Genomic DNA, 16,572 nt, shown 5'->3' with positions numbered 1-16,572 from the left:
TGATGGTTTTTCAGTTCAGGTTGGGTTACCATTACAGGTGACTAAGTAAATGGTTTTAATCACATCTCTTTGGTTGTCATTCTTACCAATTCTCTGGCTAAACCCTTGGTAAAAGGATCGGTCAAGTTTTTACTTGACCTCACATAGGTTATAGTGATGAATCCATCTTGAATCAGATGCCTAACAAATTCATGTCTCAGACTTATATGTATGGACTTACCATTGTAGGTACCACTGTAGGCTATTGACAGAGTTGCCTCACTATCACAGTAAATGGAAATTGGATGCATAGGACTAGGCCAAAGTTTTATATCCAATAATAAATTCCTAATCCATTTCAGCCTCTTTTCCAACATCCGCTAAGGCTATGAATTCAGATTCCATGGTTGAGTGAGATATACAAGTTTGTCTCTTGGATGCCCAAGAGATCGCACCCCCACCAAGGACAAAAATCCATCCAGATGTGAACTTGTTATCTTCATTACCGGTAATCCAATTTGCATCAGTGTACCCATCTAGTACAGCTGGATAATCACAATGAAACAAGCCAAGTTCCAAGGTTCTCTTGAGATACCCAAGAACTCTCCCAACTGCCTTCGAGTGCTCTACACCGGGATTACTTGTAAGCCGACTGAGTTTACTTACTACAAATGCAATATCATGTCTGGTACAAAGCATAGCATACATCAAGCTTCCTATTGCACTAGCATACTCAAGTTGTGCAATTGCCCTACCAGTATTTTCTACTAGTTTTATACTAGAATCATATGGCATGTTATATTCTTTAAACCCTAAATGCTTAAATTTCTCAAAACTTTCCCAATATAATGTGATTGACTTAATGCATAGCCCCTACTATGCTTTTTAACTTTTATTCCCAATATAGTATCTACTTTTCCTAAATCTTTCATCTTGAAAACAAAGAATAAGTAGTTTTTAGTTTCATTTATGCCAACCATATTTGTACCCACAATAAGCATATCATCCACATAAAGACACAATTACTCCATAATTTTCAGTGAATTTTGAGTAGATGCATCTATCAGCACTATTATGTTTAAAACCAAAAGCTAGAATGCAAGAATCAAATTTCTCATGCAACTGTTTAGGGTTTGTTTTAATCCATATAGTGATTTAACCAGTTTACAGACTTTTTCGCGTTTCCAGGAAGAACAAATCCTTCTGGTTGTTCCATGTAAACATCTTCATCTAAATCACCAATTAAGAAAGCAGTTTTAACATCTATTTGGTGAACAGATGAGTGATAAATGGATATTAATGCTATAAGTGTTCTTATAGAAGTTGTTCTAGCCACTGGTGCATAGGTGTCAAAGTAATCAATCCCTTCCTTTTGACTAAATCCTTTGGCTACCAATCTAGTCTTAAAAATTTGCACATTTCATCAGTGTTGTATTTTCTTCTAAACACCCATTTATATTTTATTGGTTTTGATCATGAAGGCAGATCTACTAGTACCCATGTGTTATTTGACATTATTGAATCTATTTCATCATTTATAGCTTCCTTCCAAAAGGCAGCATCTCTAGAGGTCATGGCCTCACTATAGGTTTTTAGATCATTTTCAATGTTTAGGACAATGGGTATTTTATTTAAAAACTTCTCTCTATTAGCCTCAACCAAAAATACAATTGACTAAGTAGAGATAAAATCTAAACCTAAGTGTTTCTCTGTTCTTTGTCTTTGACTTCTTCTAAGTCCTATTTTAGGTGTTATAGTTGTGTCATTTCTTCTTTCAGTCTCATTATTATCAACAGGTATTGAGATATGAGTTTCTCTGTCATTTTCTATGGATTCATTTTCTGCAGGTTCAGAACATAGTTTATTTTCAAAGAATTCAACATCTCTAGTTTCAATTATTATGTTGGACTCTAAGCCTAGAAGCTTATAGGCCTTACTATGTTCTGCATATCCAACAAGCATACTTTTCTTAGCTTTGAGTCATAATTTGGTTCTTTTAGGATCTGGAACTCTATAATATGTTAAGCACCCCCACACTTTTAGATATGCTAAATTATGTTTTCTTCCTATCCATAATTCATATGAGCATTTGTTATTAACTCTATAAACAATTCTATTATGTAAATGGCAGACTGTTAGGAGTGCTTCCCTCCACAGGTTTAAGGGTGCATTAACTTTTAACAACATGCAGTTTATCATTTTTATAAGTGTTATATTTTTCCTTTCAGTCAGACCATTCTGCTGAGGGGTATAGGGAGCAGAACACTGATGTATTATTCCAAATTCTTCACAGAAAGAATTAAACTCATTTTTAAAGTATTCAGCACCCATATCACTTCTAAGGATTTTAATTTTCTTTTTTAGTTGATTTTCAACTTCAATCTTATATAGTTTAAACATGTCAAAGGCTTCATCCTTAGTTCTCATAAGGTATATATAGATGTACCTAGAAAAGTCATCTATAAATGTTATGAAGTATCTCTTGACTCCTCTAGTTAATACACCATTGAATTCATAGATGTCAGAATGGATTAGTTCTAGAAGTTGAGAATTTCTCTCAACACTAGGGAAAGGTTTCTTAGCCATTTTAGATTTTACACATATTTCACATTTTTCAGTTGATTCATTACTGTAAGCAATTATACCTAGTTTGCTCATGTTCTTTATGAATTTAAAATTCAAGTGTGCTAATCTATCATGCCATAAAGAGAAAGAATCAACAATATAAGTAGAAATTTTTTCTTCATTAATATTTAATTTGAACATATCATTACAACCATATTCCTTTCCAACAAACATCCCATTCTTGGATATGATTAGTTTATCGGATTCAAAGACAACTTTGAATCCCCTCTTACAAACAAGATTTACTGAGACCAAGTTCTTTCTAATGTCAGGAACATGGAAAACATTCAGGAGAGTCAGTATCTTTCTGGAGGTGAAGTTCAACTCTACGCTACCTCTTTCAGCAACTTTGGCAGATGTTTGGTTTTCCATCTGTACCTCCTGGCCATCAGTCACTTCTTCATATGTCTTGAATAAGGAATTATCCTTACAAACATGGACTATGGCACTTGAATCAAACCACCATCCAGAAGAATATTCTGCCATGTTAACTTCAGTAATCATGGCCACGAGATTGTCTTCTACCATGTTTACAGACTTGGTTCCGCCTTTCCGATGTTGGCAGACTTGGGCATAATGCCCATTCTTTCCACAAATATAGCAGGATCCTTTCTTATTGTTGCTCTTTTTGAAGTTCACATCCTTCTTCTTTACTTGTAATGCAGGGTTAGTCTTCTTCGATCCGTTTTTCACAAAATTTACCTTAGAGTTCAGCATACCGGTCAGGGTCTTATCCCTACTGTCTCTATTTCGAGACTCTTCTTCAATACGAAGGTGTTGCTGAATTTGCTCCAAGGTAAGTTCTTCAGCCTTGTGCAGAAGTTTCTTCCTGTAATCCTTCAAAGATGGTGGAAATTTGGCAATGATTGCTCCATTTGGAAAGATTCAGGAATGATGATGTTAAGGGATCAAATTTTATTGACTATCACCTATAGTTCATGAACTTGCTCCAGTATAGGTTTATGGTCGTTCATGGTGAAAAAGTATTATGCAATAAGATACTTATTCGTACTTGCTTCTTGCAACTTGTATTTGAATTCCAGGGCCTTCCAGATTTCTTTTGGAGATGTAAGTTCCTTGTAGAAGTTGTAGAGCCGGTTTGATAAGACATTCAGTATGTGTCCTTTGCACAGAAATGAGTCCTCTTCCCATTTTGCTCTTTCCTTCTTTAGTTTCTCTGAGTCTTTGTCAGTGAGTTCAGGAAGTGATTACAGATTCGGGTCCAACAGATAGTATAGTTTCAGTGTGGTCAGAAAGAAGATAATCTTGTCTTTCCATTGGCTGAAATTTGCTCCATCGAACAGGTCTAGTCGAACAAGATCTTGGTTCATCATCTTGATCGAAGTCATGCTTGCTTCTGCCTCCATTGCAGATTAATGTTCTAAAATTGTTGGGGAAGATGGGGTCATTGTAACTTTGGAGGAGAAGCTCTGAGATGCGTCTGAAGACACTGTCTTTAGAACGTTATTTGCCCCCACTCAATTTTACTGAGTTTGTTGTTGGGTTACAGGCAAATTCGTTCCCAGGATACAGCAGAGCCTTGGGCGAGAATCTGCAACCAGCAAAATTGAAGAGTCTCCAGAGAAACCTTCTGTGAGACTGTAGCAGACTGGACTGAGAGAGAGAGATAGTGAATTTCGAAATTGTGTTTTGGAGTCTGATTCATGCTCCTTAAATAATTTGTGAAGAGGTATGAGGAAAAAGTAGGTGCTGGTTTAGAGAAGGCACCTTGAACAGTTACAATTTCAACAATTGTGACTGTTTAAAAAGTTGTTAAGAGTTGGAGACTGTTAACTTTGAATTTGCTTCTTGATCACACCCGATCAACGATCATCAACGCACCAAAATTAGAGTCGCCCATCACAAGCCACGCGGGTGCGAGAAAAGTGCGGGTCATTGCACCACACACATGTGCGCACGTTGCATGATATTGAATCCACATACTCTCTTCTACTAATTCTAAAGAGTATAAATCAACTTCTATTGAAATACTGAAAACAAACCTTGTAATTATCCAATGTGAGACAAGTTCAAAACTGTGGTTTTTTTTTGTAAGAGAAAAACTGATTTTTCAACCAAATGTACATGTGCAATTTCTCATGTAATTGACCAATCAAACCTATTAGATTTAATCTCTTATGAGATTAAAATCCAACACCTTTACGATCCCAATCATCGTCAAATTCTCCACCACCGTTGCTGGCATTCACCAGCACAGGGTTCGAGGGATAGGAGTTAGGTCTAGGGTTGACATTCGTTGGACATTTCTATTATCTTCCACCCTCCGAGTCGGTTTCCCAGTGGGAGGCTTATTGAGAGGGGCAACATTGGCAATCGGGGTTCCATTACCTTCGTTGCTCCGGGATTTAGAAAGAAGGTGATTATGTACAAGCGAAGCAGAGTCCCCGACCCACTGAATCGAATGAATTGAATGAATTGTAGTAGAATAAGAAGTGGAGGAGTTACGGTGATCGTCAGGCGAACGGCAAGAGGAGGTGCAATCGACGGCACCGTCAGACTTGGATCGAACAGTGCTCGAATTGGAATTGTTGAGAGAGGAGGAGCTTGGCTGATGTTGAGTTCATAAAGGATCGGCGGAGTCGGATCTCCCGAACAACTCCAGTTCCCTGGTACGGCCGCTGGAATCATTGGACTCGTTAGAGGATTTTAAGCGGAAGATCGACCGGTCGCCGCTAAGGCCCATCTCACGGAGGAGATGCTTGCAGCGTTCTTCAATGGAGGAAGGTTCGGCAATCCAAACGTTGTACTTAGTGCGGGCCATGGGGAATTTGAGAACAGGGGGATGGTTGAAGGCATAATTGGGGGAATTGGAAGGGTCGTTGTCGTCGGAGACAGCGGTGGAAGACGAAGAGGAAGAGTGGGAGGAAGAGAGTATCCGATCAAGCGACTCGTAGAAGCCTCCTCTTCTTCCTCGTCTCCAGCGTAGCTCATCGTTCGGGCATTAATGCTCTCCCCACAATAGTTCAAGTTCTTGAAGTTGGTAGTTTGAGGTCTATGACCTCGCACCCGCTCACTCTGGAAGACAGCGCCACTACGCACAGTGCTTGCCTTTCTCCGCTTTTTTTTTCCTCGTTCTCGAGAGAGAGAAGACAAAAGAGAAATGGAAATCTAATCGAAATTCGGAGAGATCCGACAAGCTGAACCAGAAAAAAGTTTCGAGCCCAATGATCTCTCAGATCTGATGATGTTAGGTTTCGGAAGAGAGATCAAGCGGGGGGGGGGGAGATAAAGAGAAAGAAAAAGAGAGTCGTCTCCACTCTCCACAGTCCAGAGAGAGGGAAGGAGGGAGAGAGCTCACAGGAGAGAGTCGTCTCTCCCTCCATCTTCAAGGAACGGAAAACAGAGGAAAACGAAGAAAGGGGGAGGAGAGAAAGGGGAAAGGGAAGAAGAGAGATCGGAGAAGATGAACAGTGTTTTTTTCCAAAGGTAGTATCGGGTTAAAAAAATGTTATAACGGTGGATTTCAACGGAAGACTAAGGAAGGGGTCTTTTGTCTCACGGTCATAGTAAGGGGGTCTTTGTCACAGACCCCATTGTTAATTTATCAAAAAAAAATGACCAAAAGCCATTGAATTAGTCAACGGTTCGACTACTAGGTCAATGGGTTGTTCATCAATTCAATGATTTTTGGTCGAGGACCAAATTTGGGATAAACGGAATTGGTTGCCTAGACAGTTTCTAGGTCGAACGGCCACAACGTCTAAGTCAACAATAAAAAATAATGATTGAGAGTGTTTTTGGACTGAACAAGTTCACCGATTCACACCCATGTCTATGCTTTTGGTCGAAAGGAAATAAGGGCAATTATTATATATTATAACCCACTCTTATGATAAAGCGGAATTCTCAAGAACGTTTTCAACAGCCTATGTTGTTGGCCCCCAACAACGAAAGTTTTTCTGACCCTAAAACTCAGAGTTGAGTTGGGTGGGATAGGGTGAGGTTCAACCAGCCCAAAGCTATAATCTAGTATAAGTGTGCAGTTGTTTTAACTGAGCATAAAAACCACCAACAAAGAGAACACTCCAATCTACTGACTTACCTATTGGTGGATGCATTGCTGGATTTCTAATAGGAATGCACCTTCCAACATGTATGTACAAACTATGTAACTTGTACTTACATGCTAGAAGGTGAATTTCCTATTGAGTGATCCTACAAAGGATCCTGTAAATAGATAACCGTTAGGGCCTTTAAGCTTCATTAGTAAGTGTGTACGTGACAATTCTAGATGATAATAACGATATGAATAATGTATCCAAAATTTTCTATAAAATTCATGTATTTTTTATTTTTCACTATTAATAGGTGGATTCGAGTCGAGCCAATATAATAAAAAATATTGATTATATATTTATATACTTGTATGTCTGTATGTATGTAATAAAAAATATTTATTTATTATACTAGGCTTACAATCCTCACAAGTTGAGCTTTAATGGGCTCAAGCTCAACTCGATTAATAAATTAGCCTATATATCAAGATCAAAATCATATCAAAGCTTGGTTTAAAACGAGTTGAGCCAAGCTCAAATAGATTATGAGAAGCTCAGCTCGTGGCCTCCCCTAATTATTAATTAGATGAAGACTACAGAATCTAGATCTAATTATGTAGGTACCTCACATTGTGCTACAAAATTTTAGGTATAATTGGCAGGCCTACTATTTCATGCCTTTGGACTTGAAGGGATTTTCTCTTCGAGTCCATTAAAATTTTTACACGTCAGTTTGTTCTCATTTGCCCATCACCTGCAATCGATTGAAACTTTATGATCGTTAACAGTATTTTTAAATAAAAAATTAATTTTATAATTTTTTTTTGTAAACAGAACCGATAGCTCCGTGGCAAGTGGATCAATTCTCCCCCTCACCAATTGCTCCAATCTCAGGCTCCTCTACTTCGCCGGAAACGACTTCTCCGGCGATGTCCCAGCCGATATTGGCTCCCTCAAGTGTCTCCTCCGGCTAGACCTTTCCGACTACAATCTCCAGGGTCCCATCCCCAGGCAGATCCTCAACTTAACTCGTCTCCTCACGATTGGTATGCAGAATAATGTGCTTGCTGGCAGCTTCCAGATCTCTCCGCAGTGCTGCCGGAGCTCAGAGAGCTAAACTTAACTAACAACGAGTTCTACGGGAGGGTGCCATTCGGTCTGCTGAAGAAATTCGGATCGCGAAGCATCACAAGAAATAAAGGGCTGTGCGAGCCGAGCCCGTTACCGGTTTGTTCGTTCCTGGATACCCCTCCGGCAGTTGCGTCAGCGCAGACCGTAGTGTCGTCGAACCCAAGCTCATTGCCTACTAGTACTGTTGCAGGTCCGGCAGGGAAGGAAGAGGAGTCCTGGAAGGGACTTAGTATCGGTTCCACCGTCGCCATTGTGGTTGCGAATTCTGTGGTGGTTTTACTACTGTGGAGGAAATTCAGGAGACCATGGTTCTAGCTCCGGTTCAAAAGGCAGGAGAAGAAGCAGCGGTAATTCAGGTGACAACAAGATGTAGTTAAATAATGTGCGTGGTCGTGGAGGAGGAGACAGCGATAGTACCACCGCGACAAACTGGAGCAAGCTTGTGTTCTTCGATAGGAGGAAGCAATTTGAGCTGGAGGACCTACTCCGGGCATCGGCGGAGATGCTGGGAAAAGGAAGTTTAGGAACAGTCTACAAGGCTGTGCTGGAAGATGGGTGCACGGCTGCGATGAAGATGCTTAAGGACGCCAACCCATGTGCGAGGAAGGAATTCGAACAGTCTATGGATTTGATTAGGAAGCTCAGACATCCTAACCTGGTTCATCTCAGAGCTTATTACTAATTTACTACGCCAAGGAAGAGAAGCTCCTCATCTACAATTACCTCTCCAATGGAAGCTAGCATTCTCTTCTCCATGGTAATTTCTCACTGTTACCGTTTTTATTCAATAAAGCTGAGCATGGATTAACTTTGGGGTTGATTTGAATCAGAGAATCGAGGACCAGGGAGGATACCTGTTGGACTGGACGACGAGGATTAGCTTGGTGTTAGGAGCTACTCGTGGCCTTGCTCGGATTCAAGAGGAGTACAGTAGGTCGAAGATACCGCACGGGAATGTGAAGTCATCGAATGGGTTGAAGATACCATTGAGCCGGTTGCCATGGAGCTATCGGTTCTGTTTACAAAAATTTAATAAAATTAGTTTTTTATTTAAAGATATTGTTATCGGTAATAAAGTTTGAGTCGGTTACAAGTGATGGGCAGATGAAAGCAGATTGACGTCTCAAAATTTTATTGGATTCGAAAAGGAAACGCCTGGCACTGATCGACACTGTATCCGACTCTAATGTTTTTATACTTTTTTTATTTATTTATGAAAAAAATGTAAGATTTAAAGAGAGGGGAAGTGAAGGATGTGAAAATTGTAATTCAAACTATATTTTATCCTCACAATTAAATAGGGATTAAATTCAAAAAATGGGTATTTTAGTCAAAAGAAAATTCTACAATTTTCTTCATATTTTTAATAGTAGTGTAAATAATGATTTATAAATATGTTTAATTTTTTTCTATATTTTTTTTATTTCCATGTGTGTAAAAATAATACTGTTATTTACACTTATTTTTTGTTTAATATGTAAATATATGATATTATATATGTGCGCAAATGTTTTTTTATAAAAATTCTGTATTTTTTACTTTTGTTTATTTTTTATATTTTACTAAATTTTATTATTTAATTATGACATTCAAGGTTGACATATTTGACTCAAAAGTTGAACTATTGATCTCTACCAAATTGGAAAATCATTTCATTTTTTTGTTAGTTTTAGATTATGTATTATTTCATTTTTCATCATTAATAAAAATAATTCTTGTTTATTATGCTTGTTTTTTTAATTTGATTAATAAAGAATATCATAAATGTGTGTATTTTTTCTATATTTTTGTAATTTCTATATTTGTTTCTGTTTAAAATTTTTAATATCTAACTATGACTTCATGGGTTGGCCAATTTGATTTGGATAGTTGAATTGCTTAGTCATCACTTGGATAAAGAATGATTTTGTTTTTGAGTAAGTTTTAAAATATATGGGTTTATATTCTTAGAAGTATTGGGCATAGATCTAAATAATAGCATTTATTAGTGAAAATTAAACTTAAATATGGGATTTAATAAGAGAGAATAGGAGTTAATAACTTAAATACAAGAGTTAATGAGAGGGGATTAAATGAGGTGAAAAGCATTAATTGAAATTACATTTTCAACCTTCATAATTGGAGATTGACAAAATAACAAATGTGGGCATTTTATTCAAGAAAAGTTCCACACCATCATTGGTATTTTTTATAAGAGTATAGATTAATATCTCTCAATAATATATAGAGAGAGATATTATTGAATTTTATGTCTGGATGGATGTCACTTATCCAAGTTGAGGGACCCTTGGAAAATGAACACCTATAAGTTGGTCAGCTGACTGATTTACCAACTCCACCCCTCGGCCCTAAATATCAGAAAATTAAATGAGGCCTAAGAAGAAAAACAACACAAGTTGGGTAAATAATATCTGATTATTTCTTGTGGATAAAATAGAAATTTGACAAATTTAACATGCTAGGTTTCTAGTGAGTCTGGATTTGCTCCTCACACCATGATCTCCACTACTTGCAAATTATTATTCACAAGCGATGTTCCCAATACATTATGGGATGTGGTTGTGATTAGGGGTATCAATTGGACTGGATTTGGTCTAATCCGATCCAATCTAATGAGAATCCATTACAAATGGACCTGGTCCAATCCAATCCAATGAATATTTTGGACCAGTCCAGTTCAATGTCTAGATTGTCCAATTTATTCAAATTCCTATTAATTTGAATTGGTTCCAACTCAAACCTGGTCCATTAACAACTATATATGTTCTTATCTTCTATCAACGGACCAGATATTGGCTCAATCCAATATAATTCATTATGGACAAACCAGGTCCAATCCAATAAGTCATATTGGTCTGTCCAAATTCAATATGTCTTATTGGTTTGTCCAATCTATCCAAATTGATTTTGATTTGGATGGAGCCCTAACCAAAACCGGTCCATTGAAACCCCTAGCTATGAGGTTTGTGTGAGGAGTTCTCTATTACGAGTAGATCCCAATTCATTTCTAGTTATCCAAAAGTGTATAATAAAAAAAAGGGAAAAGTACGGACAAACCCAATTCATAATTCTGAATTCCAGCCTAGCCATAGTAGAATCTAGAAACATGTATAACTCCACTTTTTGAAAAGTTAGGACAAATTCCTACACCACGTAAGAATTATTGTCTTGACTGATGTGGTGGTAAACCAACATTGCTTCAATGTCAGTCTCCCATTTTCCTTTGAAAAGACAAACTAAAATGCCCATATTACAAAACATAACTCATTCGAAAAAGAATTTGAAGAAAATGCAATATCATCTTGGTAAATGTTTACTAGGTTGACACATATAGTCCATATATGCCAAATGGCCACTAAGAATTTTGAATTCTTCAAAATAAAACTTTTCAAAACCCCATTTCCCCTTTAAAAGACAAAGACTAAAATTCCCTTGTTACAAAACATGACTCATTCGAATCTCTCTCTCACCCTCTCTCTCTCTCTCTCTCTTGTTTCTCAACATGAGCTCTTAAACTATCTCAAACTAGGGAGTGCAACTTGGTAAGGCCTAATTCAAAATTCTAGGCATGGGTTGGGAAGATCAAGCTTGACCTTAGGTTCCAGGCATGTCAATGATAGCCAAAAACCCAAGCCCCAATTGACATCCGATCCAATTATCTTGGATTCAGATGGTGTATATATGTAATCGGATCAGATTCAAATGTTACAATCTATATCCGATTAATAATTAGATCGGATTTGAATTTGACCCCATCCAATCTGATTATAATATAATTGATGTAGCACGATTTGGGCACTCATAGCTGGTTGCTGACAGGCTCATAGCTGGCAACGAATGGCACCTAAGAAGGAACTGGGAGGGAGTCAATGACTACATTGTGGCTGGGCGGAAGAGCCGAAGGGCAATCTGCCACGAGGAGGTCTCCAGATGGGGGGAGATGGATCCCAAGGTGCTCGCCACTTTTGCCGCCTCCCACTGTATGGTGGTAAGTAGTCTTTTTTTTTTCTTCTTCTTTTGTTGTTCTCTGACCTTAGTCCCTTGTTGACAGGTGAACACCGCTATCCACGCCATGGCCCTCCAAACCAACATCCGCTCCGGCAATGCTCGCAATCAGAGGGCCATCATCGAGAAGCTTCAAGGCGAGCTCCTTCACATTCGCAAGGGGAGCGAGGCCCAGGAGCTTTTCGTTTGTGACTAGGAGGTGCAGATCGCCAGGCTTTCTGAGGAGAGTGCACGCTACAGGGAGAAGTCATCGAGAGTGGCAGCGGAGAGGGAGCTCATTTGCCAATAGGTTTGGGACTTGGAGTCTACACTTCTGTACTGAACTCGAAACTTCGACACCATGGTGGAGGCCAAGCGGGAGAAGGCAGTCTGACACTTCAAGGACTCCCAGGAGTATCACGACCCCTAAGTGGAGTATGGCTCAATCTCATACCGCTCCGGATTCAAGCTCTGTCACTGGTTGGTCCGAAAGAAGTTCTCTGGGTTCAACCTTGATGGCATCACCATGAAAGGCCTGGCCCCCGAGACGGTGGACCAGGCGGAGGAGGAACAGCTTGACTCCCTGGAGGACGAGGACGAGGTGGAGGAGGTGGACCCCTAAGGCTGGCGGCTCTGTTTTTCTGCTCTTCTAACTGATCACTGGTGGTTCCCGGGTGCCAATACCTAGTCTTCAAAGATCTTTTTGGGCGGTTGTGCTCTTTTTTATCCCTTGTTGAACTTTCTCGAGCTGTTTAGCTCAGATTATTTTGTTTTTGGAATGACAATGAAATTTGTCTTTTTCTTCTTAGTATGGTGTGCTCTTTTATTTTTGCCAAGGCGATCTCATCACTCAAGCTATTAGAGTTGAATACCCGAAGTAGGATTTTTCGGTAATCGTCATCCCCGGCTATCCCTTAGCGTTTAAGGCATGTCTATGGTATAGTGCAAAGTGATTACAATGTATGCTCGAGCCATATGTTTATAGGTTGTTCCTTGCTTGGTCCAACCGATGTACTGAGACGAGCTATGCTTCATAGGGTTTAGACCTGAGCTGCTTACGCCTCTGATACTTCGTACTTTGCCATCACCACTGAAGTAGCTAAGTCTTTCTTGATGCCGAGGTCTTAGTTAGCTCGATGTTTTTGCCCTTAGGCTAAGGGGGTGACTCATAGTCTGCCCTTAGAGTTTGCCCATGCCATGGAAGCGACTAGGTTTCATTGCGTCGATGTCGTGTTAGCTTGACATTTTGGCCCTTAGGCTCTAAGAGTGACGCATGGTCTACTCAGTAGTTCGCCCATGTCATAGAGGCGACTGGGTTTTATTGCGTCGATGACATGTTAGCTCGACATGGTCTACTCAATAGTTACAGGTAATACTGCCTTAAGTTGACATTATTCCATGCCTGAGGTACTTGTTTCCCTTCAAAGGTTTCAAGCTCGTATGTTCCTTCCCCGAGCACCCATTTCACTCGGTAGGGTCCTTCCCAATTTGGTCCGAGCTTGCCAACGCCAGGCTCAGGTACCATAACTTTATGAAGGACCAGGTTGCCGACACAGAGGTTCTGCTTCTTGACCCTGGTGTTATAGTACTGAGCTACTCTTTGCTGGTAAGTTGCGGTCCTGATATATGTGAGGTCCCTTACTTCGTCGAGTAGGTCGAGGTTGGTGCATAGCTCGTCTTCGTTTGTCTCGTCGTCATATGCTTCTAGTCGTAGCGAGGGAACCTCGATCTCAACTGAGATGGCTGCCTCAATGTCGTAGGTGAGGTTGAAGGGAGTTTCTCCTATGGCGGTCTTCTCGGTGGTTCGGTAGGCCCACAGAACACGGGTAGCTCGTCTTCCCATAGTCCTTTAGCTCGGTCTAATTGTGCCTTTAGTCCGCAAAGGATAGCTCTGTTCGTAACCTCTACATGACCATTTGCTTGAGGGTGTGCAAACGAAGTGAAGTTCTGTCGGATCCCCATGTCTTGGCACCAGTTCTGGAATTTGATGTCCTCGAATTGCTTACCATTATCAAAAATCAATACCCGAGGTAACCCGAAGCGGCACACTATGTTCTTCCAAAAGAAGTTCTGGACGTTTCAGGCTGTGATCGTTACAAGAGGTTCGGCTTCTACCCACTTGGTGAAATAATCCACTACTACCACTATAAACTTCCTCTGGCTTGTTGCTAGTGGGAATGGTCCAAGTATATCGATGCCCCATTGCGCGAAAGGCCACGGGCTGGTGAGATAATTGAGATCGGCAATGGGCTGATGGTGGATATTGGCATGCTTCTGGCACTTGTCACACTTTCTGACGAGCTCAATAGCGTCTGCTTTCATTGTCAGCCAGTAGTATCCCTATCGTAGCGCTTTTTGGGCGAGGGCCCTACACCCTAAGTGTCTACCGCAGAGGCCCTCATGAGTGTCGCGGAGTACGAGCTCGGCCTCAGAAGGTCGCAAGCAATGCAAGTAGGATTTCTGATACAATCGTTGACGTATTTGGCCGCCTAACGCTCTACCCTTCTGGCAGCATTGGGATCTGCAGGGAGGGTCTCGTGTAGCAGGAAGCTGGCAAGCGGGTCAGTCCAGCTCGGCTCTACTTGGACGACAAGAGCAACCTCCTCTCCCCCCCCCCTGAGAATGCTAGGTCGAGGCAGGTTCTCAATGTACACAGTTCTCATGGTGTTATCACTGGTGCTGGCTAACTGGGATAGGGCATCAGCCTCAGCATTCTCCGACCTCGGGACTTGCTTGATGACTGGAAGTTGAGCATAGCCTCTCTTACTTTGGCTAAGTAGGCAATCATAGTTAGTTCGTGAGCTTCATATTCACCTGTAACTTGCTTGACCACGAGCTGGGAGTCGCTGCAGATGATAACGTGGTTGGCTTTCATTTCTTTGGCTAGGGCTAGCCCGGCTATCAACGCCCCGTGCTCCGCCTCATTATTGGATGTCGTGAACTCGAAGCATAGTGCGTACTCCAGTTTTGTGCCACTTGGGTCGTGTAGAACTATTTCAGCTCCGCTGCCCTACTGGTTCGAGGAGCCATCTACGTGAAGGATCCAGGGCTCCTCATCCCAGTTCACACTTGGCCTAACTAGGAGAGATGTCGCACTGGCTGCTACTTCACGATGCTTGGACTCAACCAGCCTGGGAGCTCAGGGCTCGCCCGAACTGGGGGCCTCGTGCTTAATTGGGCTGGGGACTTCGAAGCTGAAAGTGCACTCCGTGATGAAGTCTGCTAAGGCTTGGGCCTTGATAGCAGTTCGTGGCTTGTATTGGAGGTCATACTCGCTGAGCTCAATGGCACACTTCGACAGTCGACCAGAGACCTCGGGCTTAAGTAAGACTTGCCTCAAAGGTTTGTTAGTGAGGACGATAACAGTATGAGCTTGAAAGTACGGACGGAGCTTCCGGGCTGCAATAACCAGTGCATACGCCAGTTTTTCTATCTCTGGATATCTTGTCTCTGCTCCCCACAACACTTTACTAACATAGTAGATAGGTCGTTGGACCCGATCTACTTCTTTTATTAGTACCGAGCTGACCACTTTGTTACTTGTCAAGAGGTACATGTCTAAAACATCGCCCTCTTCGGGCCGGGTTAAGACTAGTATGCTAGCGAGGTACCTTTCTCGTCAAACGCGAGCTGACAATCTTGGGTCCATTCAAACCTTTTGCTTTTAATTGCTTTAAAGAAAGGTAGGCAACAATCTCTGACTTGGACATAAAGCGGCTCAGAGCGGCTATTCAGCCATTCAACCTCTGAACCTCCTTCATTTTTTGGGGTGGTCTCATATCTAAGATGACCTTCATTTTGTCCGGGTTGGCTTCAATGCCGCACCGGTTTACGATGTATCTCAGGAATTTACCCGAGCTGACACCAAAGACACACTTATTCAGGTTTAGCTTCATATTGAATCTACGCAGGATTTCAAAAACTAAATTTAAGTCTTGTATTAAATCACATGAGAACTGGGTTTTGATGATCAATGTCGTCTACATAACATTCTACTTTTTGGCCAATCAATGGTTCAAACAGTTTGCTTACAAGTCTTTGAAAGGTCACCCTGGCATTTTTTAGCCCAAAGGGCATGACCTTGTAGCAGTATAGGCCAAGCTCGGTTATGAAGGCAGTCTTTTCTTCATTTATCGGTTCCATCCTGATCTGGTTGTAGCCCGAATAGGCATCTAGAAAACTCAGCAACTCGTGCCCTGAGGTCACGTCCACCAGATGGTCAATTCTGGGGAGTGGGAAGCAGTCCTTTGGGCAAACTCGGTTCAGGTCGGTGTAGTTGACGCACATGCGCCATTTACCGTTAGCCTTTTTTACCAGAACGAGGTTGGCCACCCAGCTCGGGTAGTGGACTTCCCTGATAAAATCGGCTGCATGGAGCTTACCGACCTCATCGTCGACTGCCCTCCATCGCTCTGGGGCTTGGCTGCATTTCTTCTGTCTAATAGGCATAACTACATGATCATTATTAAGTTTATGAGTTATGATGCTAGGGTCTATGCCGGGCATTTCTGCCGCAGACCATGCAAAAACATCTAAATTTTCAGTAAAAAGCGTACCAGTTTAGATCGTAGGGACTCCTCAATGGAAGCACCGATCAGGAGAGTTTGGGTTGCGTCCTCCACCGATGCTGGAATGGAGACGGTATCCTTTGTGGGTGCAGCTCGCTCCTCGCTCTGCTCCGTTGGTCGCTCCAGCTCGAGGTCATCGGCTGCTTGGCTTTCCCTTTAAGGGCGACGACGTAGCATTTGCGAGACTCAAACTAGTCACCTCGCGCTATCCCGATTTCGAAGTTCGTAAGGAACTTCATGGCCAAATAGTAGGTAGACACCACAGCCCG

The 16,572-nt window shown here is 41.3% G+C and overlaps 1 pseudogene across 1 annotated transcript; it reads left to right on the top strand.

The window, feature by feature from the left end:
* The first annotated feature begins 5,320 nt into the window (after positions 1-5,320).
* LOC148875716 (leucine-rich repeat receptor-like protein kinase PXC1) lies at positions 5,321-8,994 on the top strand (annotated as a pseudogene). The gene is made up of 3 exons (XR_016105287.1): positions 5,321-5,496; positions 7,455-8,508; positions 8,582-8,994. The product of XR_016105287.1 is annotated as a leucine-rich repeat receptor-like protein kinase PXC1 (transcript).
* The last annotated feature ends 7,578 nt before the right edge of the window (positions 8,995-16,572 follow it).

Source organism: Nelumbo lutea, chromosome 1 (genome assembly GCF_056320005.1).
Source record: "Nelumbo lutea isolate HS-2025 chromosome 1, American lotus-T2T, whole genome shotgun sequence".
Lineage (NCBI taxonomy): Eukaryota > Viridiplantae > Streptophyta > Magnoliopsida > Proteales > Nelumbonaceae > Nelumbo > Nelumbo lutea.
The sequence above is the reverse complement of the archived record's forward strand: the minus strand, read 5'-3'. Positions and strand labels throughout refer to the sequence as shown.